The 25415-nt window shown below is 42.3% G+C and overlaps 1 pseudogene; it reads right to left on the bottom strand.

Moving 5' to 3' along the window:
• Window positions 1-6813: 6813 nt before the first annotated feature.
• Window positions 6814-25415, bottom strand: part of LOC125353668 — a 97951-nt pseudogene continuing 79349 nt past the window's right edge.

Below are 25415 nucleotides of genomic sequence, written 5' to 3'. Positions count from 1 at the left end.
TGATCAAGACCAGGCCCACTCCCATGGGGACACAAAGCAGGGAAGTTTTACCCTCTTAGAAACACTGGACTGGGCCCCACTGACATTCCTTTGTTCCTATGTCCCTCTAACGTTCTGGAAAGAAAACTAGGACATGAGTCCCATGAGCTGCAGTGTGGTCATTTCTATGGTGCACTGTGGTGACTCAGAGAAATCTCTCTAATACTCAAGACTGAGGCAGAAGAGGAGACCTCTCGACTAAGCAGTGAAGGAGAGAAGAAGTAGGAAGGCAAGTTTTGCTAGAAGAGGAACAACACAGGCAGAGAGCCTCCTGCTACCCAAAAAGGTGTTGGTCAGTAAGGTCAGACAGCCAAACCAGGACTAGTACATGAACTCAGAGGATCATTGTGCAGGACCACTGCTGAAGAGAGACCACAGGGTCTTCTGGCTGGAGGGCTGAAAATGGGAGGAAATTACAGTTGACACCCCCACACACAACAGGCTGCACAATCAATGACTTGACCAATTACCTTTGTGAACAACTGCACTGTTGGGCTGCTACCTAAAATGTCATTAGAAATTACAGTTTAGAGCCTGCCGGTGGTGATAGGTACCTGTAATTCTGGTTATAGTGGAGGAAGGAGCAGGAAGTAGGGGGCCATTTAACCACTGTCCCAAGCAAAAAGTCCAGACTCTATCTGAAAATAACCTAAAGCCTAAAAGGCCTACAAGCGTGGGTCAAATAGTAGAACGCCTAGCAAGAGCAAGGCCCTGAGTTCAAACCCCAGGATCATCAACCAAAGAAATGACACTTTCACAATGTGTTATATTATTATATGTTAGCTAGCATGTTACAACATATAGATAATCTATAGACTATGGAGATGCCATACATTTATGTTATTGGAAATAATATTATCACTAGATTAGATAGGCTATCATTATTAATAAGCTGGACATCAGTGGCTCATGCTTGAAATCCTTAGCTACTCAGGAGGCTGAGACCTGGAAGACCTTGTTGGAAATCAGGCAGGAAAGTCTGAAAGACTCCATCTCCAATTAACCGGCAAAAAGTCAGGCAAGAATGAGTCATAGCTCAAGCGGTAGATCACCAGGCACAAGAAAGCAGGCTGAACAGGAGCACAGGGCCCTGAGTTCAAGTGCTGGCACTGGTACACAGAGAAAGAGAGAGAAGAGAGAGAGAGAGAGAGAGAGAGAGAGAGAGAGAGAGAGAGAGAGAGAGAGAAATGCAGTGGCAGAGTTCATGTTTTAACACAGACCAAGGCTCCAGTGTGGGTCTTGGCAGCTGTGCAGTTTGCTCCTGAGCCAGGCCCCGGCTTACCAAATCACCACAGGCAGGTCACACAGGGCTGCCATGAAGAGGAGCTGAGACCACATTGCCTTGCCCCTTGCCTGTTCCTGGACAGAAATTCTAGGCAGGATGAGAAGCAGATAACCAGACCTCAACTGTTACCCTAGTGAAGAAAGTACACAGAGCTCAAATCCCAGCATGGAGCTAGTCTTCTCACAGTATTGAGGGAACGCAGACGTGTTGAGTTTAGAGCAAGTCAAGTTTCCTTCAGGACTCATATATGATAAGGCTGAGCTCCAATCCATGGATGTGAGGGAGGTGCTACAAAGAAACAAGCAGAGGGCTTGGTGGCTCATGCCTGTTATTTCTTCTACAGGAAGCAGGGAGGATCATGGTTCTAGGTCAGGTCAGCCCAGGCAAAAGTTAGAAAGACCCTGTCTCAACAAACAAATCTTATATAGTAGTTCATACCTATCATCCTAGCTAGGAGAAAGTATAAACAAGGAGATCATGGCCCAGACCAGCTTGGGCCAAAATACAAGACCCTATGTCAAAAATAAACAAAGATTTAAAAGGGGGAAGGTTTATGAAACTGTAACCCCTCTGTACACCACTTTGATAATACATAAATTTTAAAAAATAAATAAAATAAGCTAAAATGGGGGGAGGGCCTGAGGGTGTGGCTCAAGTGATAGAACACTTTACCTAGCAAGCACAAGGCCCTGAGTTTAAACTTCAGTGCTGCTTTAGAAAAGGAGAGGAGGCCAGGCATCGGCAGCTCACACCTGTCATCCTAGCTACTCAGGAGGCTGAGATCTGAGGATTGAGGTTCAATGACAGTCTGAGCAGGAAAGTCCATGAGACTCTTATCTCCAATTAAGTACAAAAAAAAAAATGGGAAGGGGCACTATGGCTCAAGTGGTAGTGCTAGCCTTGAGCTGAAGAGCTCAGGGACAGCGCCAAGGCTCAGAATTCAAACCCCAAGACAGAAAAAAACAAAAGAAAGATGGAAGGAAGGAAGGGAGGGAGGGAAGGAAGCAAAGAAGGGAGCAAAGAAGGAAGGAAGGAAGGGGAAATAGGAGGTGAAAAGGGGGAGAGGAGGGAGGGCTGAGGAAGAGAGGAAAGAGCAAAACATTCTTCAGAAATTTGCTTTACCTTGGCAAAAATTGTATGGAGAGAGGGAGGGAATGGGTGACATTGTCCAAGAAGAAATGTATTCATTACCTGACTTAAGTTACTGTAACACTTACTGTACATCACTTATAATAACAATAAAAAATAAAATTCAAAAAATATATAGTGAGAAAGTGGCTACAAGTTGATCAGCACTCACTATTTAGGACATATCACCCTTATTTCCTAATTATAAAAATAGTTGTCTTATGTTAAAGGCACTGGCTCAGCCATCCCTTGTATTGTGGATCCTTCTTGCTCCTGAGAGGGAGAGGCCCAGAGCCCAACTCCCACTGGCTACCTTAGATCCAGGAACAAGGGCCTCACCAAACCCTACCCAACCCCACGGTGGCTCACCCACCTCACCATGATCTGCTCTGAGATTTCCCTTCTACCCCCAAACTTCTGAGCTATTTTATCCTTCCTTTGTGCAATGCACAGAGATTTGAGCAGATTGAACACAATCTACTTAAGGAGTGCAAAGGCTGTCCTTGGTAACTGGATTTTTGCCTTCCAAAACCAGGTGCAAATGTAAACCACTGGGCAGCCTTTATTCTTTCAAGGATCCTCTCCCACCATGTGGGTCATTTCAACCCCATGGGAATTCTGCATCTCCAGCACAGCAAATTCATCTTTCCTTGGTTTTCATTCTCCCTGGTACGCCCAGCAGGCTCCAGATTCTACCCTTCTCTGGCCTTAAGTTCTTATCTCCAAATACCCTATTCAGAAAAGAATGCAAACTCCAACACCTAATACTCTGCAAATAGCACAGACTCAAAAATTAACTTGTAGTGGCTAAATGACTGAGGGGAACCCTGGACCCCTCTGCCTGGCTCTTCTCATCTTCTTCCTCTCTCCCACTCATGCTATCCCCTCTGGCCACAGTCACCTCTATTTCTCAAGCACAGTCAGCAGCCTTCTTGCCTCAGGCCCTTTGCACATCTTTTCCCTGGAAGCTCCAATGTCCTGCCCTAAACTAGGAAGCATTCCCTCAGCTCCTTCTGGATTTCTTGGTGTCTGACTAACAGAGTGAGATTTTCCTTCACCCTGTGGATTAAACACAGCATCTCCCACCAATCAGTCCTCCCCTCTGCCTGTATCTAACCCTTCCCTGCTTTGTTTTTTCTCTCTGGCATTTACAAACATACAAAGCATGTGTTGTTAGTTCATTGCCCAACTCTTCCACTTGAACTTCACATGGGCAAGTATCTTCTTTGCAGTGCTATCGTAGCACCTAGAAGCAGGCATGGAAAGTGGAGGACATGAGTGATAGCTGAGTGGATGAATAAAAGGCCAAATGAGAAAACTCAGAGATACGGAGTCACACACACACACACACACACACACACACACACACACACACACACACTGCTAAAACCCCCAGTTTTGGGTTTCTCTGAAGAAATTTCCTCTTTCCTAGGACTTACAGGGTTCAAGCACACACAGCCAATTAAATCTGATTGTGAACGTACACTTTCTTAAGTCATCGGCTGTCCCATCAAGTATTTGAAAATTTAGGCCTTTTGGAGATAAAGTTTGCTGATGTCATGAATATAACATGACAGCCCAAGCAGGATGCAGGTACTGGTGATGTGTTTGCGGTGGAACCATGTGGTTGGCTGACAGTCTAGTGAAAGAAATGGTTGCCCCTGTTCTGACAAGGCCACTACTCTGTGCCTGTCCTGCTGATAAGCCTGAGCATTGCACCGGGCCAGTTCCCTTCTGCAGACCCTCTGGTGGGAGCCCCGAGCCATCCATGGAGAAGCCACAGCTGCACGCGCCGGCCCCACCTGGAAACGTCACACCACAGATAGCATGCCAGCTGCCCTGATACAATGCAACACCACCAAATACTTACCAACAGTGAGGCCCTGCCCCACCACAGGGGAGCAAGAGTGGAACACAGACTCTCCTCGCAAAGATCTTAAGAGACAAAGTCATTAGGAAGCAGAGCCCCGGCTGCCCTGTTTTTCACGCCTCCTCCTGGACCACAAAACCCCACAACAGGTTTCTGAGAGGATGCCAGCATCCCTGGGTGAAATGATAAATGAAACTTGAAACTGGCAGATGGAGACCCTGAGAAGTCAGATTCAAACTTGCTAGTGGGGCCAGGTCAGGAGGCTGAATCCCACCTGAACCCCAGAAGAGAAGGGGAATCCAGAGGAATGTGGTTTTCCCAATGGGTCCTGAGTTTGGGGACCACACTGCCCTTCAAAGCCTATAGGTTTATGTTTGATGAAGAGCATGTTGAATGGGATGTGGACACTGTCACCTAGATTAAGCTTCAGCTTCAAGAACTCTCTGAATCTCTCACTTCCTTCAGTTTCCATTCTCTAACATTGACAAGGTCTCTTTTATGGGATGAGAAGTTAAAATTATGCAAGGTCATCAACCCATTCAAGAAGTTTAGGGTCTAGGGGTTTAGCTCAGTGACAGAGCATGAACTATGTATGTGCAAGGCACAATTCCTAAAAAGAAAAGGGGAGGGGATGGAAGAGGAGAAGAGAGAAAAGGAGAGGAAAAGACAGAAAGGGACAGCACAGGAAATGTGGTACCCACCTGAAATCCCAGAAATGGGGAGATTGAAGCAGGAAATATAATATACACATATACACATACATACATATATACATATATGTATATATATATTCATATTTGTGTATGTTTATATATTTCCCCTGCACATATATAATATATAACACATATTTTGTATATATAATTGATCCTCTTGTACTTGTGCAGAATATTTGGCTGAGCCTGCCACTCTTAGAATGGTTTTCTTGGAAATCTTTTGTGTGTGCTTGCCCTCACACAGCTGCTGAGAAAGCAAATGAATCATGCCTCATGCAACTCCTGTCTCTTACCAGTGAGGGAAAATGTGGGTCTTAGCACATCTGTCAAAAACAAACAAACAAAACAGGTTGCAAGTTACTGTTTGCATATGTTCCAATTGACCTCAAAAGAATGAATAAAGGAGGGGAAAGGAAATCATAATTAAAAAGCCTGATTTCTGCTAATGCTGCAGAATCTTGGATCTCAGGGGGTTAGCCCTCCGAGCTGGGTCAGCTTGGACTGGCCTGTTTGGGAGGGTGAGGAGCCCCTTAGATGCCTGTGCCTGATGTAGCAGTGGACATACCAGCTGAGCAGGTAGTAGGGGAAGCAGGTTGGGAAGGAGAAAGGAGAATGAAAATGGGAATATGGAAGCAGGAAGGAATGAAGATTAGCTAAAGAGGTCAAGAACAAATATGAGTGCCAGTGGCTCATGCCTGTAATCCTAGCTACTTCCTGAACTGTGAGCTGAGGTTTACAGTTCAAAGCCAGCCCAGGCAGAAAAGTCTATGAGACTCTTATCTCCAATAAAACACTCAGAAAAATCCAGAAGTGGTGCTGTGGTTCAAGTGGTAGAGTGCTAGCTTTGAATACAAAGAAGCTCAGGGACAGCTCCTAGGCCCTGAGTTCAGCCCTAGTACCAGAAAGAAAAAAAAAAAAAAAAAAAAGAGGTAAAGAACAAAAAAATCAGCTAAGCTAACTCTAAAAGACAAATATCACATTTTCACTCAAATGTGAAATCTAGACCCAAAATAATAATATGACAGGATGGTAAAGGTAGGGGGAATGTATAGAAGAGAAATAGTGAGTGGGAGAGAACAGAAAGGGTGGGAGTAGGATGATGAATATTCTAGAAGTATAAAATAGTATAATGAAACTTTCCAAAAAAACATTTAAAAGGAGGTGGAATGAGAGAGAGCAGTTGAGAAAGATTGATATAAATAGGGTGAATTTTATCAAAGTACATTATATGCATGTTGCAAATATCACTTTGAAACACCTTTATACAATCAATTTATGCTAATAAAAACTTGTTTGTGTGTGTGTGTAGGAGTCCTGGAACTTGAACTCGGAGCCTGGGCACTGTCCTTGAGCATTTTTTGCCCGGTTAGTTCTCTACCACTTGAGCCAAAGCTCCACTTCCAGTTTTTTGGTGATTAATTGTAGATAAAAGTCTCATGGAATTTTCTGCCTGGATTGGCTTCAAACTGTGATCCTCAGATCTCAGCCTCCTGCATAGCTAGACTTATAGGCATGAGCCACCGGAGTTTGGCTAAAATATTTTTTTTGTTGTTCAGATGAAAACTTGATGCTAACTTTTCAAATGCATGCTCAGACAATTGACCTTGGGCATGCTGGCCTACCTAAAAACATTTTTTTATAATTAGCTTTTACAAATAACTTGTACATTTAATATTATTTAGTTTCTAAAATACAACTTGAAAGCATCCTTCATACTTGTTTAATTTCAGTACAACAGATTCAAGACCAAGGATACATGTTACATATGTCAGGATAGATTACAAATTATCATCATCATCATCATCATCATCACACTTTCTTTGCTGTACATTTGACAACTCACTGGTTACATTTTGTGGCATCATTTTAGTGGTAAAATAAGAATGTTTTTGGAACCAATAAATGATGGATTGATCCAAACATTCTGAACTGCCAGTATTGCAGGAAATGATGCTTTTACAACAAAGGAAGCAGGTGTCTGTGCTGTCAACATTTGCCCTGGGAGAGACACTGGAGTCCCCACTTTAGTTGAAATAGACATGGGGGGGGGGTTTGCTGTGCCCAGTATGGGAGGGCTTGGTTGGCTACTGACTAAGCCAACACTTAACTGTAGAATAATTATTCTTCCTGCAGGAATAGATGCCTTTTTTTGTAGCTAGTAGGCAATATCCATCAGGTGGCATTCAATGATCTAAATATGGTCTGATAAATGGTAAAGGGGTTCGATTTCTTTGCTTTGCAATATCTAATAGGAAATGTCTTGGGGGAGGAAGAAGTGAAGGATTGGTCAGCCCAACACTGGATGGCCAATCATATATCATCTGCATCAACAGTGCCTTACTTAACATGGCCTGAATAAATCTTAGCACCATCTACAATTGGGGTTGCATAACAAAAAGCAAACTCAAACATCTGGTTTATAACTCTAGGCATATATTCTGTAATCCCGACATCCTTCAGGATTTGTACCATCCTCTCTGCATCTTCCAGCATGCTCTTGGGAGAAGCCATCTTGCCAGATTCTGTGATATCGGCTGATCAGACTTCTCCAGCTAAATCTCCCACACTAATATACTTCAATCCTGCTCTCCAGGCAAGTTCTTTTTGTAGTGTGTTCCTTCCAACCCCTGGTATACTGGTGAACAGAACGTTTGGGTACTGTTCCCTAAAAATATTTTTAAATGGAATTGAAATGCACCATGCTATAGGCTTCTTCGGAGTGCTTGGGTTTGTTTCATGATTCTCTCTCCCCAAATCACTTTCCCCGACATGAGAAATAAACACCTACAGTGATATATTGAAGTTGCTGGCTTCAATGCTCTAGTTTGCATTGGGGGTATAAATACACTGGCAAATTACCCATTCATCTACTTTGATCAGCAGGATGCTGCTAGCTGAAGGAAGCCAGGCAATCAACATATGCCTCAGAAATACAAAGTTGCTAGTAAGGGTGGACTTTGCAAACATAAGTCATTAAACTCAGTAGTCAAAAAGTAGAGAAAGAGAAAACTCAGCTTCGTTCATTAGAATAGGAAAGATTTTCCTTCATGGAATTATATCGCAAAACTGATCATTCAAAATGGGATTAATTTGTATATTATAAGAAATAATAACCTAGTCAAGGGAGTGTCAATAGAGAGGATGCTTTTAAATCTTCCATTATGTCACAAGTAGTCCCTGGATTCTTTTCAGTAGATTCTTGTACTGATTTCTTCAAACTTAGTTTAGGCATTTTTTTTTCTACATTGACCTCCTCATGGGTGGCTATAAATGATGTAGCACAAAGCCAACTTTTTTCATCTGGACTGATAAAGCTTATAAAGTTGATCACGGTTCAGAAACTGAATCTTGATAGGGCTCGGAGAGATAGGGGAGAAAGATGAAAGGAATTATATTGGCCAAGATGTGTTGTATTCATAAAATGGTATGTGTTGAATTGAAACCCTTTGTATAATGGAGGGAAGGAAGGAGGAAAGGAGGGAGGGAGGGAGGGAGGGAGGGAGGGAGGAAGGAAGGAAGGAAGGAAGGAAGGAAGGAAGGAAGGAAGGAAGGAAGGAAGGAAGGAAGGAAGGAAGGAAAAGAGAGGGGGAAAAATTGAATCTTAACTCTTGGTCCTTGAAGAATTTAAGTTCCTCTTGAGAATTAATAAGGTTTTCCCTTTACCCTAATCACCTGGGCTAATGAAAGCAAAAGAAAAGTTACTTTCAGATTCTTCTTATTCATTCTGGTTCCTTTATTTCCTTTGTTCCCCCAGTTCTCCTAAGACCACCCTCCCCCCAGTCTCTTTTCTGTGAAAACTGCCAAGCCACAAGAGCCATCATAAAAAGTTGGCTGCTGGACCTCTCTGGTTTTATGGGTGCATTTGTTTGCTGACATGTGGCATTCAAGATGATTTGGCTACATGTCATTTCCCTGAGCCTCAGCTCCCTTGTTGGGAATCCTCCAGATTTGTCCAGATCTTCTCTTCCAACCACATTCATTTTCCCAGGCCTAAGGAGGCCTAGGGAACAAGGGGGAAGGAGCAAGTGCGCAGGCGCACAACTACACACTCGGCCTCCCCAGAGCCTCGCAGCCAGAGATACACCGTTGCCCATGTAACAGATGCAAGTTTCCTGTGCTCCGCCTCAGCTGGGAACACGGGCTGCAGAGCAGAAATAAATCACATGGAACTTGCTGTCATCTCTCTACCTTCCTGCTAACACCCTCCGACTCCACAGCCTGGCTGGCTGGAGTCGCTGTAGTTTTTAAATGAAGTCTGGAAGCTGACATTGGCAGAGCTGCCTAATTTTTAGCTAATACCTCTGTGAATTCTGGGCTCGCATCTGGCCAGTGCCATCAAGCTGGGTAGGATTGTAATAGGCTGCTGCTCTTTCCTGAGCAGGAAGCTGGAGTCCCTGAAACCCACAGCTTAAGCAGGGGCCTGCTCCAAACCCAACAGTGATCTGCAGCCAGGGCGGGGGGGGGGGGGGGGGGGGGCGGGGGGGAGGGGACGGTGTCTGTGGATGCAGGACTTCTCCAAGGCATAAGAGAGAGAGAGAGAGAGAGAGAGACTGGGAGGGAGAGAGATGTGTTAACTGTGCTAACAGTGCCAAGTAATATGCTTCGTTAAAAATTTAATCACCTACAAGTGCAAAACAAGTGAAAAGCAATCATGTTGTAATTAGCACAGCAATTAACACCTCCCTTTCCGATAGCACATGGATCGAGGTAGGGCAGGATTGCAAGTGTTTTTGCTACTGACAGTCACAGTTCCTTCTTATGGGGCAAGGAGGAACTGTTGCTTAAAGATAATTTGGAGGTTTCTAGCATTTGGGTCAATAACATATCCATGCAACCTTGGTGCCAGCTGCCATTTTGAATTTGTGCAATAGTTGTTCTGTTGGGCAATGTGAATCATTTCTGTTTTCTCTGATGTCCAAAGCTTTTCCCTCACAAAACTATCCCTTCCCCTAGCACTGAAATACAAATAAATCTGTCCTGAAGCCAAATTGGCAGGCACAATGAGCATCATTGGCTGCTAAATGGCATTTCCTACCAAAATAAAATATCTACATGTCTTCCTTAGTCTTTTATCAAAACAAAAATAAATTTTTAAAAGACAGCCAAGCCAAATCTCAATGCCAGGATAAGTGATTAAGGGGGAAAATTGGCCTTCTAAGAATTTGTTCTGTTACTTCAGAAAACGTAGGTCTCTCCTCTATCACCAAAACTGGTCTCTGGGTTGAGAGAAATGAGAAGATTGGTGGAAGGGGTGACACTGATCGAGATGCATTGTACTTATAAACTGACATGTTGAACTGTATTTAAACTACTTAAATATAATTCAATCGTTGAGAAAACTTGGTGTCAAGAATTAAGATTAGTTCTTCATGGAAGGCCTTCAGGAAGGAAGGTAGATAATCTATCTTTCTATACTACCCCACCTCAAGCCAAACCCAGTAATTGACTTAGATAGAACAGGGCAGTAAAACTGCCTTTCTTATTCAAACATGTTTATGCTACCTACTAACCTGACTGGCTGCTACACCGGAGATCATCTCAATACATAGAGATCTGGTTCAAACCACTGGAAAGATAGAACAAGTAGTTCTCAAGCTCCCATGGAAAAAAAAGAGTTACAATATCTACTGGGCTGGGAGTAGCTTAATGGTAGAGTATGTGGTTAGCATGTATGAGGCCAGGCAGAAAAGTCTTTAAGATTCCCTCCAAGAAGAGAGGAGGCAGCAGTGGTGCATGCCTGTTGTCCCAGTAACAAGAGGAACTGGCAGATCTCAGGCACCTGCTTGGGAGGAAAAAGAAACCTTATCTCAACAATCAGCCAGGAAAAATTAAAGCTAGAGATGAGGGTCAGCTGTAAAGCAACACTCAAACAAGTGTGAGGCTCTGAACTCAAACTCCTATTACCACATGCATGCACATACATACACACGAACACACACACACACACTTCAGAAACATCCAGGAACTTAAGAATTTAAGGAAAAGCATAAAACAAAAGCAAACCAAGTCTTTAGGGTGACTTTGTTTATTCTTGCGGGCTATGGATAATGGATGACAATGTTCTAAGGAGCAGAGACAACATTGGGAGTGTGATGTTTGGGAACTAGAATAGCAGCTGCCTGTGCCTTACATTTCTACAGCTGACGTAGAACAACACTGCTAAGATGCAAGGCGTAAAAAGCCACTGTTGCACACTGGTTGACATACCAACATTCTGCAGGCTCTACAGAAAGTACAAACATCCATATGTGTTATTCGCTTTCCTGGCTTGCTGTTTCCTTTTATCAGAAATTCTTTGGTTCAAACTCAGAAGCTCGGGGCTGGGAATATGGCCTAGTGGCAAGAGTGCTTGCTTTGTATACATGAATCCCTGGGTTCGATTCCCCAGCACCACATATATAGAAAATGGCCAGAAGAGGCGCTGTGGCTCAAGTGGCAGAGTGCTGGCCTTGAGCAAAAAGATGCCAGGGACAGTGCTCAGGCCGAGTCCAAGGCCCAGGACTGGCAAAATAAATAAATAAATAAATACATAAATAAATAAATTCAGAAGCTTATGCCATAAGATGGAAAGAAAAGAAACCTCAATAAGCAGAAGACACATTTTATAAGTGGGGCAGGATGCCACAAAAGAAAAAATTACACTGGTGCCAGGTGCTGTTGGCTGATACCTGTAATCCTAGCTACTCAATAGGCTGAGATCTGAGGATTGCAGTTGAATGCCATCCCAGGCAGAAAAAAGTCCATGGGACTCTTATCTCTAATAAACTAAAAAAAAAAAAAAAAAAAACTCAGAAATGGAGCTGTGGCTCAAATGGTTGAGAACTAGCCTTGATGAGAAATAAATCAAAATGTTTTAAATATTGTAATCATTTGTGAAACATCTACTACATTATAGCCTTGATCCAAAGCCTCAAATTATATATATTTCTGCATTTTTTTCATTTCTTTTTGTGATGGTTCAGGGGCTTGAACGCAGGGCCTGGGCTCTGTCCCTGAGTTTCTTTTGCTCCAACCTAGTGCTCTACCACTTGAGACACAGCATCACTTCCACTTTTGGGTAGCTTAATAGAGATAGTCTCACAGACTTTGCTGCCTCAGCTGACTTCAAACTGTAATCCTCCTATCTCAGCCTCCTGAGTAGGTAGGATTACAGGCATAAACCACCAGAACCTGGCCTTTACATTTATTTTAATAAATGTTACCTCTATAAGCTCTCACATTCTCTCTCGGCTCTCTCTGACTCTCACTCAACTCACTCTCTCTTTTTTTTTTTTTTTTTTGGCCAGTCCTGGGGCTTGGACTCAGGGCCTGAGCACTGTCCCTGGCTTCTTTTTGCTCAAGGCTAGCACTCTACCTCTTGAGCCACAGCGCCACTTCTGGCCGTTTTCTGTATATGTGGTGCTGGGGAATCGAACCCAGGGCCTCATGTATACGAGGCAAGCACTCTTGCCACTAGGCCACATCCCCAGCCCCACTCACTCTCTCTTATTTTCTTTTATTGGAAAGGCTTCATTAATAGAAGTTAAAATTCAAGACACTCTACAGTTTTTTAATATTTATATCTTATATACTTACTAGTTTACACATTCTATTAGAAAGAACCTACTGTATGTTAGGCATTGATCCAGGCCTAAGCACTGTTATAGCATAAAACAGATGTAACAATAAAAGCAAGGTATAATAACCCTTAAGCCCCCCTCTCCTAGTAAGTATAATTTACTGGTACATCTCCAGGGCCCCACACAGAACCTAGCATGCCTTTGAAGTCTGTTAAATGTGCTGGAGGTATCAAAATACTGGACTTCTACTAATACTACAGAGTTATAGCAATACAAACGGTATGGTACTGGGGAAAATGATACCTGTAGGTCAATAGGACTGAGTAAAAGACCTAGAAATAAAACCACACAGCTATAGCCATCTAACATTTGACAAAGGAGTCAAAAAACGTACACTGGAGAAAAGACAGCTTCTTAAACAAATGGTGCTGGGAAAACTGGTTATATACATGCAGGAGCTTAAGATTTGACCCCCATCTCTCACCTTGCTCAAAAATCAACTCCATAGAGATCAAAGACCTTGATGTAAGATCTGAAACCTTGAAATCACTACAGGCAAGCACAGGAGAAATTCTTGAGGATAAGCATCAGTCAGGCTTTTTGAATAGCACTTCAATTGCTCAGAAAATCAAAGAAAAAAATGGCAATTAGGACTGTACCAATTTAAAAGCTTCTTTCCAACAAATGAAACAATTACCAGAATCAAGAAATCAGAAGCAGGGGCTGGGGATATAGCCTAGTGGCAAGAGTGCCTGCCTCGGATACACGAGGCCCTAGGTTCGATTCCCCAGCACCACATATACAGAAAACGGCCAGAAGCGGCGCTGTGGCTCAAGTGGCAGAGTGCTTGCCTTGAGCGGGAAGAAGCCAGGGACAGTGCTCAGGCCCTGAGTCCAAGGCCCAGGACTGGCCAAAAAAAAAAAAAAAAAAAAAAGAAATCAGAAGCAAGAAATCATTCAACAGATAAAATATTCATATCCAGAGTAAACAAAAAATTGAAAAAACTTTTAAAAATACATGAACAACTGATAAATGGGCAAATGAATAAACAGTTTGCAGAAGAACTACAAATAGTACATACACAAAGAAATGTTTAACATCCTCATCTATAAAGTAAATACAACTTTATTATAATATAATTATATACATGACAGGAAAGCAAAGCAGGCTCTGTTTGGGGACACATACCAGCAGGAGAGAGGAGGGTCTATGGAGAAGGTAAATGAGGGTGAATATGGTTGTAGTTTATGTGCATGCATGAAATGGACAATGAAACCTGTTGAAACTGGTTTTAAGAAGCAGAAGGGTACACTCGGGAGAGAACATGATAGAGGGCATGCGTTTGTGTGCTACCATAGAATTGTCATAGTCAATCCCTCTTGTATAACTAATATGTGGTAATAAAAAAAGTGTTTAAAAAAGAAATAAATGTCTGGGTACTGGTGGCTCATGCCTATAATCCTAGCTACTGAAGAATCTGCAATCTGAGGATCACAGTTCAAAAACAGACCAGGCAGAAAAGCCTGTGATACTCTTATCTCCAATTAACCACCAGAAAACCAGAAGTGATGCCACCATGGCTCAAAGTGTAGAACGCTAGACTTGAACAAAGAAGCTCAGAGACAGTGGGAGAAAAACAAGGGAGGGGTAGCAAGTATGACAAGAAATGTACTCACTACCTTATGTTTGTAACTGTAACCCCTCTGTACATCACCTTGACAATAAAATTAAATTTTAAAAATAAAAGAAGCTCAGGGACAGTACCCAGGCACAGAGTTCAAGCTCCACAATCCAGGAAGGAAGGAAGGAAGGAAGGAAGGAAGGAAGGAAGGAAGGAAGGAAGGAAGGAAGGAAGGAAGGAAGGAAGGAAGGAAGGAAGGAAGGAAGGAAGGGAAGGAAGGAAGGACTCTTAATAAATGATTATGTGAAACAATCAACTAATCAATGCCTAACCATCTCAACCCTAAGCTGAGAGTCTGGAAGTCAAGTTATAATATTTATGTATAATAGAGCTTAGAAACTGGTAAGAACCTTAAGAAAGGCAGCAGGGGGACAGAAACAGTCAATATTTCTGGTCTTGGAGAAGCATATTATCTTTCAATGGACATAATGCTAGAAAGGTAGGTAGAGGCAGATCACAGAAGTGAAGTGTCTACCAAAGAAAATTAAGTTTGAACGGAAAGCCAGTAAAGGGAGATGAATCTCTCCTCAGTGTGTAAAACTGATTACACTGGAAATGAATTGGCCTAAGGAGACCAATTAGGGAGCTACTGGAGAAAGTTAAAGTTTGTCTGAGCCAAAAAGGGGAAGGGTGGATAAGGAATTGATGGCTTTCTAGCAGAAACTGACAAGGAAGTGCTGAGCTCTGTCAAACTTTGCATTGAAGCTTCAATGCTTGGTGACTGGTTCCACTCACCCAAACTGGCAACGTGGAAAGCAGTATTTGGGAGAGACAAGATTACTTCTGGCTGGTGGGTGGACATTTGGTAGCAAACAGAAGGCACTTGGAAATGTCCAGACAAAGCACAAGAAAGGAGAAACAGATTCAGAGAGATTGGGGGGGGGCGGGGGGGAGTGGAAGTGGAAGAGGAGACTTGAAATAAGTACCTTTAAGAAACTTCCTTTCTAATGAAGCTCAACTGGACTCTCTTCTCAACTAAGCCTTAACTTTGGGCTTTCTAGTTCATCTCTGCTTAATCCAGATTTAATAAGAATAGAGTTGCCATTAGTTGGGTGCAATTGCCCGACCTTAATATCTGATCAGATTCCTTATCCTCCACCCTCAATAGCTCATCATCCCAACCTGCCCTCAGCAGTAATCCTATTAAGTCTCTTTAACCACAGTCACACACAGACACACAGACACACACACACACACACACACACACACACACATCTCCAACCCCTGGACTTGCCTCCAGATAATTTCTCATCTACTGACCCCATCCAGCCTCTTGGCTATAAATCTTCACTTGGCCTGATGTAACCAGAGCTGAGCATAACAGCCTCATAACAGCCAAAACCCACATAACAGCTTTCCATGAATAAAATCTGCCTCATCTTTCTTTAACAAATTTCAGGAATTTCTTTTCAAATTGAAACCCCTCTGTATCACTACTTGAAGATAATAAGAAAAAAAGAATGATTTTTAAAACTTAATTTTATTGTCAGAGTGATGTCCAAGGGGTTACAGTTACATACGTAAGCACATTTCTTGTCAAACATGTTACCTCCTCCCTCATTTTTGTACCTGCTTCCCTCCTCCACAATCCCCCCAGAATGATGTTTTTCTTTATCAAAACCCTGTGCCTAGCAATAATATAAGAAGAGAATGCTATCAACAAAAATATATGCATTAATTTGATGAATCGGATTTAAATAGTCCAATTCTTCAAGGATAAACTACTAGAACTCATTCAATGTGAAATAGATAATTTGTACAGCTTTGTGTCTATTAAGGAAATTGAATTTGTGATTTAAATGCTCCAAAAGAAATGTTCCGGCCCAAATGATTTTACTGGTGAATTCTACCAGATGTTTAGAGAAGAATTAACACTAATTCTACAATTGCTTCAAAAAAAATAGAAAAGGAAGGAAACGTTTCCAACTCAGTTTATGGAACCGTTATTACACTAGTACTGAAACCAGACAACAATTTTTTAAAGACTACAAAGTAATAACTTTCATGAATGTAGATGTGTGTGTGTGTGTGTGTGCATGCGTGCACACGCCACACACACGCGTCAGTCCTGGGGCTGGAACTCAGAGCCTAGGCACTGTCCCTGAGCATTTTTGCTCAAGACTAACAACATTCTACTACTTGAGCCACAGCTCCACTTCTGGCTTTTTGGTGGCTAATTGGAGATAAGAGTCTCACAGTCTTTCCTGCCTAGGCTGAAAACTAGGCTTCAAACTTCAGTACTCAGATCTCAGCCTTCTGAGTAGCTAGGACTACAGGTGTGAGCCATCAGTGCCCAGCTTAAACATAAAATTTTATAACAAAATATTAACAAGGGGCTGGGAATGTGATCTAGTGGTAGAGTACTTGCCTAGCATGCATGAAGCCCTGGGTTTGATTCCTCAGTACTACATAAACAGAAAAACCCAGAAGTCGTGCTATGGCTCAAGAGGTAGAGTGCTAGACTTGAGCAAAAAGAAGCCAGGGACAGTGCTCAGGCCCTGAGGCCAAGCCCCAGGACTGGCAAATATATATATATATATAATATATAATATATATATATATATACTTGTATACAAGTAGAATTAGTCAATATTAAAAAATATCATGTACCATAACCAAGTGTGATTCATTCTAGACCTGTAAGGCTTTATCAGTATTTGGAAATCAATCAGGCTCTAGGGCAGGTGGGAGGGAATCATATTTTTACACACATTATTTCAGAAGAAGCCTTTGAAAAAATTACTTAATCATAATTTTTTAAAACTCTCAGAAGATTAGAAATAGTGGAACTTGCTCAAATTAGCAATAAAAATATATTAAGGGGAAAAGGGCATACAAGGTCACATATGTATAGTGATAAAGAAATAATACTTTTCTCCTAAGAGGTAGGACCAGTCAATGATGTCAACTCTCTTTATTCTTATTCAGTGCATTGCTAAAAAGTCTAGCCTCTGCAAGAAGACAAGAAAAGGAATTAGAGGAAGAAATAAGCTATAGAATAAAACTTGCAGAAGAAACCAATAAATCTACAAAAATATCATAGAACTAATGAATTATTAAACAGTCTGGTAAGTCCATAGCAGGAAATGATAGTCATAAACCCTCTATATATATATATATATATATATATATATATATGAGTATGTGTATGTCACAGCCTCTGAAGGTTGATATTGAGTGGCAAAAAAATGTCTTGATGATTGTAAATTACAGTATCTGATTTATTAATATGCTATCAAAATTATGCAACTAAAGAACAGCTTGATGAATGTTGAGGTATAATGAAGAATGGGAGAAAATAAAAGGACTACAAAGGGATAGCACTAGGGTATAGTTCAGTGGTAGAGCACTACAGGTATAGTAAGTGCACAGCCTTAAGTTTGATCACCAGCACAAAAGTTAACACAAAAAACCTTTGTGATTGGAGCTTCTGCACCAGGTCCATATTGCTGGCAATATTCCAGTGCAATACTGTGTTATAGTTTTGCAAGATGGTGCATGAGTAACAATGGCTTTTTACAACTGCATATCAATCTACAATTCTCTTTAAATTAAAAGGTGAATTGTAACAACTATCAGAATCAGATCTCTGTGGCTGAAGTGTAATGAATGATTAAATATAACGGTTTGTTAATTAAAATCAATTGTTAAGCAAAAATAATAATAATAATAGAATTGGCAGGATGTGGGAATGGAAAGGTTTTGAAACAGATGTTTTATTTCTACTTAATAGAAAGCCAGAGTTTAATTAGAATTGATTCTCCAGGTATCATTCACAGCATTGCCCCAAAATACCAACCAGAGTACATACAAATATTTCCGTCTCAAGAGCAAAATAGAGTGTTAAAAAAAATTTTGTTTTGCCAGATATGGTAGTCTACACCTATGGTCCCAGTTATGCTGAAAATATAAATAGGAGGATGGCAATCCAAAACCAGCCCCAGGCTAAACTCTACTTGAAAAATCACTAGAGAAAATGGGGCTAAGGTTCCTGTGCAGAGTACCTACCTCATCAGTGCAAAACCCTGAGTTCAAACCCCACTACCACCAAAACTATGTATTTTAATAGAGCAAGCAAAAGATAAAGATACATACTTTTCCTCATGCCAACTTTATTGGCTCCAGAGGAGGATATTTAGAAAAGGTTGTGACTTGTGGCCATCCCAAACTAAAAACAGAGCCCATCTCCACCAACAGCTGGCCACACTTTCAAGCACCTGTAAGTAGGACATCACAGTTCAGTCTAACCAGGACAAAATTAAGACTCTGTCTCAAATATAACCAAAGCAAGAGGACTAGAGGTATGTCTCAAGAGTGAAGCCATGAGGTCAAGTCCCAGGACCACCCCCCTCCCCAAAAAAGGTACACAGTAGTAGTGACCATTTGCTGAACAGTTACAGTAGGAAGCTGGGAAGAAGGTGGCATTCACTACCTCGTTGGGTCACTTTCAGATGAAGTTCTACCATCCTCCTAATTTTACAGATTAAAACAAACAAACAAACATGAAGCCAGAAGAAGGTAAGTTGCCCAACTGGGAATCATCAAGCAGGAGAACACACCCTCGTTTGCAGCTGGTGGCCCTCCAGTGAACTGTCTGGTGCATCTCCAAGAGAGAAAATGGGGTTGTCAGTCTCCTGGCATTGATGATGAGGTGCCTGCGCTCTTGAAAGCTAGGGCAGGAAAAACAACTGGAAGGAAGCAAGCCTGGGAACCCAAGAAGCTCACCTTCCTTCAAAGATAGTTCAGATCTCTCTCCAGGGCCAAGTCACAAAACCTCAGTTCCCATTCTTTTTCTCAAATGGTTTCCAAAATCCATTGAAGTCTTTTGCTATTTATAGAAAGACAAGATTACAATGAGATGGTCTTCCGAGTGTTCATTTGTTAGATTTTTGTCACTACTGCTAGTGATGCTAATTATTTAAATGGTACTGGTTAAATTGTTTTATTGTTTCACATAGTTTGATTTATTTGCTATTTTATTGGTTCACTTAGAGAAGGAGGAGGGTTAGATTAATAGATTTTTCTAACGTGAATTCATTTTCGCTAATGTTTATGAGCTACATTTGTAGATGTGGCTTAAATAAATACACAGACAGAAAACCAAGATTAGAGTGTATGTTCAGAGTAAGAAAGTGAGGATTCATATATGCTCCAGAAATAAATAATAGCTGTAAATTCACAAAGAAAACTACCTATTAAAAGGGTGCTGGGCACTGGTGGCTCACACCTGTAATCCTAGCTACTCAGGAGGTTGAGATCTGAGGATCATGGTTCAAAATCAGCCCAGCCAGAAAAGTCCATGAGACGCTTATCTCCAATTAACCACCAGAAAACCAACAGTGGCACTGTGCTCAAAGTGGTAGAGTGCTAGCCTTGAGCAAGAGAGCTCAGAAACAGCACCCAGGCCCAGAGTTCAAGCCCCACAATTGACAAAAAAAGAAAAAAAATAAAGAAAACATAATTCTGCCACACAAGAAAGACATGGTAGCTCACTCTCTGCCTGGCCAACCCAAAACGAAAATAGTAAGATAATAATCCTGGGATCAGAAATAAAGATGCCCAATGTCTCACTGGAAAAGGCTTCTTAGAGGCCCTGCTTGGAATGACAGTCTCAGGTCTCCCCGCAGTCAGGGGACCTTCAGGGGGAATCCTTCTGTTACCTCACTTCTTGCCTGTTTGGATCCAGCCACTGGTCCTACTCAATGTGACACACATGGGCCAGTGATGCAAGTAACGTGTGGACACACAAATGAAATCATAGCTCCAAATGCTCAATTGCAGTTGCCTGTGGAATTCAAATGTGTCAAGATTAAAGAATCATCAGCTGACCAACTAAGAATGAATAGACAAGAATACTTGGGGGATTTTTAGGTCAGCCCAGATTGATCCTCCTGTGTTAGCCTTCCAGGTGCTCCTATAACAGGCTGGCATCACCATGCCCGATCACATCTGTAAGTATTGTTCCTGGTCATCTAGCTAGGGTACAAAGCAAGAGGGCTCTGAGTGCTCAGAGGCTGCAGAGATAAACAGAGAAGCATCAGTGCAGACAGTACCGAAGACCCAGACATCCCTAACTTCATCTGGCCGGCCCTCTAAATAGTTATTCATTTTATTTTATTTTAAAGATGAAGAAACTGAAAAAATGAAAGGGAGGTCCCTTGGCCAAACAAATGGTCCCTTGATTACTTGGTTTAATAGCATAAAAATCTCCAAAGCACCAGGCACCAGTGGCTCATGACTGTAAGCCTAGCTACTTAGGAAGCTAAGATCTATAGATTGTGGGTCAAAGCCAGCCAGGGAAAGTCCATGAGACTTTTATCTCTGATAAAACTACTCAGAAAAAGACACAAGTGGATCTGTCCCTCAAGTGGTAGAGTGCTAGCCTTTACCACATAGAAGCTCAGGGACAGTGCCTAGGCCTTGAGTTCAAGCCCTAGGACCAGCACAAAAAAGAAAGAGAGAGAGAGAGAGAGAATATCCAAAGCCATAGGATAAAGTCTATCTTCAAGGTTAATCTTTTTTTAAACAATTAAATTTCTGATCACACTCATGTATAAAATATTGATTTTCTTTTTGTTTGTTTTTTTCCAGTCCTGTAGTTTGAACTCAGAGCCTGGGTACTGTCCTCAAACATCTTTTGCTTAAGGCTAGCACTCTACCACTTGAGTCACAGTGCCACTTATGGCTTTTTCTGTTTATATGCTGCTGAGGAATCGAACCCAGGGTTTCATGAATTCAAGCCAAGTACTCTACCACTAAGCCACATTCCCAGCCCTAGGTTAATCTTATAGTTAAAAGTTCTAGGGCTGGGGATACAGCCTAGTGGCAAGAGTGCCTGCCTCGGATACACGAGGCCCTAGGTTCGATTCCCCAGCACCACATATACAGAAAAACGGCCAGAAGCGGCGCTGTGGCTCAAGTGGCAGAGTGCTAGCCTTGAGCCGGAAGAAGCCAGGGACAGTGCTCAGGCCCTGAGTCCAAGGCCCAGGACTGGCAAAAAAAAAAAAAAAAAAAAAAAAAAAAAAGTTCTAGAAAATCCTCGGTAGAAAGATTGTATTTGTCTGATAATTGTGTAAAAAAAGAATCCATTGGGGGCTGGGAATATGGCCTAGTGGCCTCGAGTGCTTGCCTCCTATTCATGAAGCCCTGGGTTCAACTCTCCAGCACCACATATACAGAAAATGGCCAGAAGTGGCGCTGTGGCTCAAGTGGCAGAGTGCTAGCCTTGAGCAAAAAGAAGCCAGGGACAGTGCTCAGACCCTGAGTCCAAGCCCCAGGACTGGAGAAAGAAAGAAAGAAAGAAAGAAAGAAAGAAAGAAAGAAAGAAAGAAAGAAGAAGAAAGAAGAAGAAGGAAGGAAGGAAGGAAGGAAGGAAGGAAGGAAGGAAGGAAGGAAGGAAGGAAGGAAGGAAGGAAGGAAGGAAGGAAGGAAGGAAAGAAAGAAAGAAAGAAAGAAAGAAAGAAAGAAAGAAAGAAAGAAAGAAAGAAAGAAAGAAAGAAAGAAAGAGGGAGGGAGGGAGGAGGGAGGGGGGAGGGAGGGAGGAGGAAGGAAGGAAGGAAGGAAGGAAGGAAGGAAGGAAGGAAGGAAGGAAGGAAGGAAGGAAGGAAGGAAGGAAGGATCCATTGATGGATTGTCCCATAAGAAAGGAGAGCTCAGTGAGATTACATTGCCAATGAAAACATCATGGACTCACACAATGCATCTAGAGTCTTGGTGTAGCAGAGCCCATGGTGACTATTTCAATTCAGGATGCTTCAGTTCCTTAAGGTAGGAAAGCCAGGAACTGAGATTACATACATGTAACTCTATCTCTATGATACTATTCATAACAAATGCTCAAATAGCACTTCTGTGCTGAATATTTTGCCTCATTAGTATCTGTGTTGGCCACATGAGAAACTGAGGCATGAAAAGATTAATTCATTAGTTCAAGCATCCATAATTAATGAGTGTAGAGCTGGAGTTCAAACCTGGACCTCCCCCTGCCTGCTGTGAGCTAAGCCGCTCACTTTCCTTTGCATTAACTGCTCTATAGGTAGGAAGGCAGGTATTGTCAGGCAAGAACCTAGAAGTCTTTCATACTGGTACACTCTGAGAAAGGTGTTCTCACATGCTTTTGACCCCAGCATTCACCCAGAAGTCACTGTGTCTATTTTTTCCAATACACAGTCTGCATAAGGGCTGTCACTCTAGCAGTGGGGTAGAATCCTATTACAATAGTGTCTGGTCACATGCATCTTAAGAAATTCAGACAACCCCTCAGTCAGATAGGCATAGCAAAGGCATGTTCTTTTATTGTTATTGAGTGGCAGTAACTTTGATTTGTCCTCTTCAATTGTTTTGGAAGAGAACAAAGATCCAGTGATTGCCAAGTTCAGTGGCTCATATCTGTAATCCTAGCTTCAGAGGATTATGGTTTGAAGCCAGCCAAGGCAGGAAAGTTCATGAGACTTTTATCTCTAAGTAACCACCAAAATGCCAGATGTACAGCTGTGTCTCAAGTAATAGAGCATTAGCCTTGGGCAAAAGAGCTCAAGGAGCTGGGTGCTGGTGGCTCATGCCTGTAATCCCAAATTGTCAGGAGGCTGTGATCTGAGGATTATAGTTCAAACCCAGCCCAGATAGGAAAGTCTGTAAGACTCTTGTCTCCAATTAACTTCCAAAAAAAAAAAAAAAAGAACTGGAGCTTTGGCTCAAATAGTAAAGCACTTGCCTTGAGTGAAAAAGCTCAGGGATAGCACCCAGGCCCTGAATTCAAGCCCCAAGACCAACAAAAAAATAAACAGCTCAGAGTCAGTGCCCACATCTTGAGTTCAAGCCCTAGGACTGGGGCTTGCACATGCACCTGCACACACACACACACAAACACACACACTCACACACACACGATCCAATAATTCTGAATAACACTGTTTCAGAGTCCACTGTACCAGGATTCTGTATAATCTGTGAATGTTCCACGGGGCAGGACCTCGTGGGCACCACCCAAGCCTCTGGACCAGACCTGCAGTGGAAGCATTTAGGTTTGCTTACATCCTGCAAGCTACTTTCTGCCAACTGCTTCTATTCCTACCATGCCACGTGTAATAGAGAATCCATTCCTAGCCAGGTAGGGTGGCACATGCCTGTAATCCCAGCCAGGTGAAAAAACCTTGAAAGTGAAGATTGATAAGATCATGTTCCAACACCAATGTGAGCACAAAAAAAAGGAAAAAAGTTAGCAAGACTCCATCCCAACAAATAAAGTGGGCATGGTGGTGTGCACCTAATTCCCAACTAGGCAGAGGCCATTAAAGGAGAACTATGGTCCAAACCCAGAAAAAAGAGCTCTAGGCCATTTATAAAAATAAAATCATATATATGTATATGTATATATATACATGACAAAAGATTGATGATGTGGCTCAAGTAGTAGTGTATCTTTCCAGCAAGTGGGAAGTCCTGAAGTTAGATTCTAGCAATGAAAAAAAAAATGTCTTGATGGAAGTTGATTGCTGAGCTCCGTATTGTAAGCTGAGAAAGCTTTCTAGACACTGCAGTGTCACTGTGTCCCCGGTGATTTAGGATTCCCAGGGACAGAGCGCTTTCCTTCAAGACCTGGAAGGAACCTGGGCACATTCCCCAACATGATAGTTGTCATTTGTGAATGTAATTTGTGACTACAGTGATAATTCTCTCTATCAAGTTGGCACAAGAAACATAAGCAAAACAGAAAGTGCTATAGTGTGTGATTTTCTTTTTGTTGCCTTCTGCTTACACCAAGGGGTCCCCACTGCCCCCTTTCCATACTTAAGTTCAACATGTTTTTTTTTTTTTTTTTTTGGCCAGTCCTGGGCCTTGGACTCAGGGCCTGAGCACTGTCCCTGGCTTCTTCCCGCTCAAGGCTAGCACTCTGCCACTTGAGCCACAGTGCCGCTTCTGGCCGTTTTCTGTATATGTGGTGCTGGGGAATCGAACCTAGGGCCTCGTGTATCCGAGGCAGGCACTCTTGCCACTAGGCTATATCCCCAGCCCTAAGTTCAACATTTTTGGCACAAAAGTCAAATTCAGTAAACACGCAGTTATGGAATAAATAAGGAACTGAATCACAACAGCTTGAATGAAGACAAAGCATATAGCCAAGTAACCCACAGAACACCCACACTTATGGGCATCCTATATGCTGCTGCTGGTTTTATTTCAAGCTAGGGGATAGGGGACTTGGGCGGCAATGGGAAGGGGCCATTGGATGGCAGGGCATGTTTAAACCAACTTAAGCTGGTGCTGCTTGTACAGCTGGGGTTGGTGATATCTGTGTACTACGACGTATGTTCCAGTCCTGCCCATAATTCTTAGCAAGATGAGAGCTACCAGCCAGAGATACTTGTGAAGGTTTTATGCAAGCCTGGTTTATCAGCCTTATATAAGACCTCAGGAACACTAACTAGAATGTGAAGTGGAGCTGCTGGAGAAAGAGAAGGGCATCATGGGAGAACACATCTCCTCCCCCTCCCAAAAAGCTTGATGCACAGCTCATCCAAGGCACAATTCTTCTGCCTTGCTTCCTATTTCTATTTTCTTTGCTTGACTAGTGCCATGCCTCCAAGAGCCCAGAGAAATCTGGGCACTGTGGCTCAAGTGGTAGAGCACTAGCCTTGAGCTGAAGAGGTCAGAGACAGTGCCCAGATTCAGAGTTCAAGCCCCACAACCAACAACAACAACAACAAAAAAAAAACAGTATCTTGCCAGGAGCTGGTGGCTCACTTCTATAATCCAAGCTATGCACAAGGCTGAAATCTGAGGATCATGGTTTGAAGCCAGCCCAGGGAGAAAAAAAAAAAGGCTATGAGACTCTTTGCTCAATTAACCACCAAAATGCCACAAGTGAAGCTGGTTCAAGTAGTAAAGCACTAGCCTTGAGCAATAAAAGCTGGAAACAGTGTTCAGGCCCTGAGTTCAAGCCCCACAACCAGCACACACACAAAAATAAAAATCCAGCATCTGCCATACAAAAACACCATTTGGTTATTGGTTTCTCCTCATTCTGTCATTTCTTTAGCAGAAGTGTCATTAACTTTTGGGGTGACAATTATTTGAGGACCAAGTAAACTATGGAAATTTATAAACTCTTGTGTGGCTAAATTAAATGCTATTTTAACTA

This window comes from Perognathus longimembris, chromosome 6, assembly GCF_023159225.1.
Source record: "Perognathus longimembris pacificus isolate PPM17 chromosome 6, ASM2315922v1, whole genome shotgun sequence".
NCBI lineage: Eukaryota > Metazoa > Chordata > Mammalia > Rodentia > Heteromyidae > Perognathus > Perognathus longimembris.
Note: the sequence above shows the minus strand (reverse complement) of the source record. Positions and strands in the feature narration are given on the sequence as shown.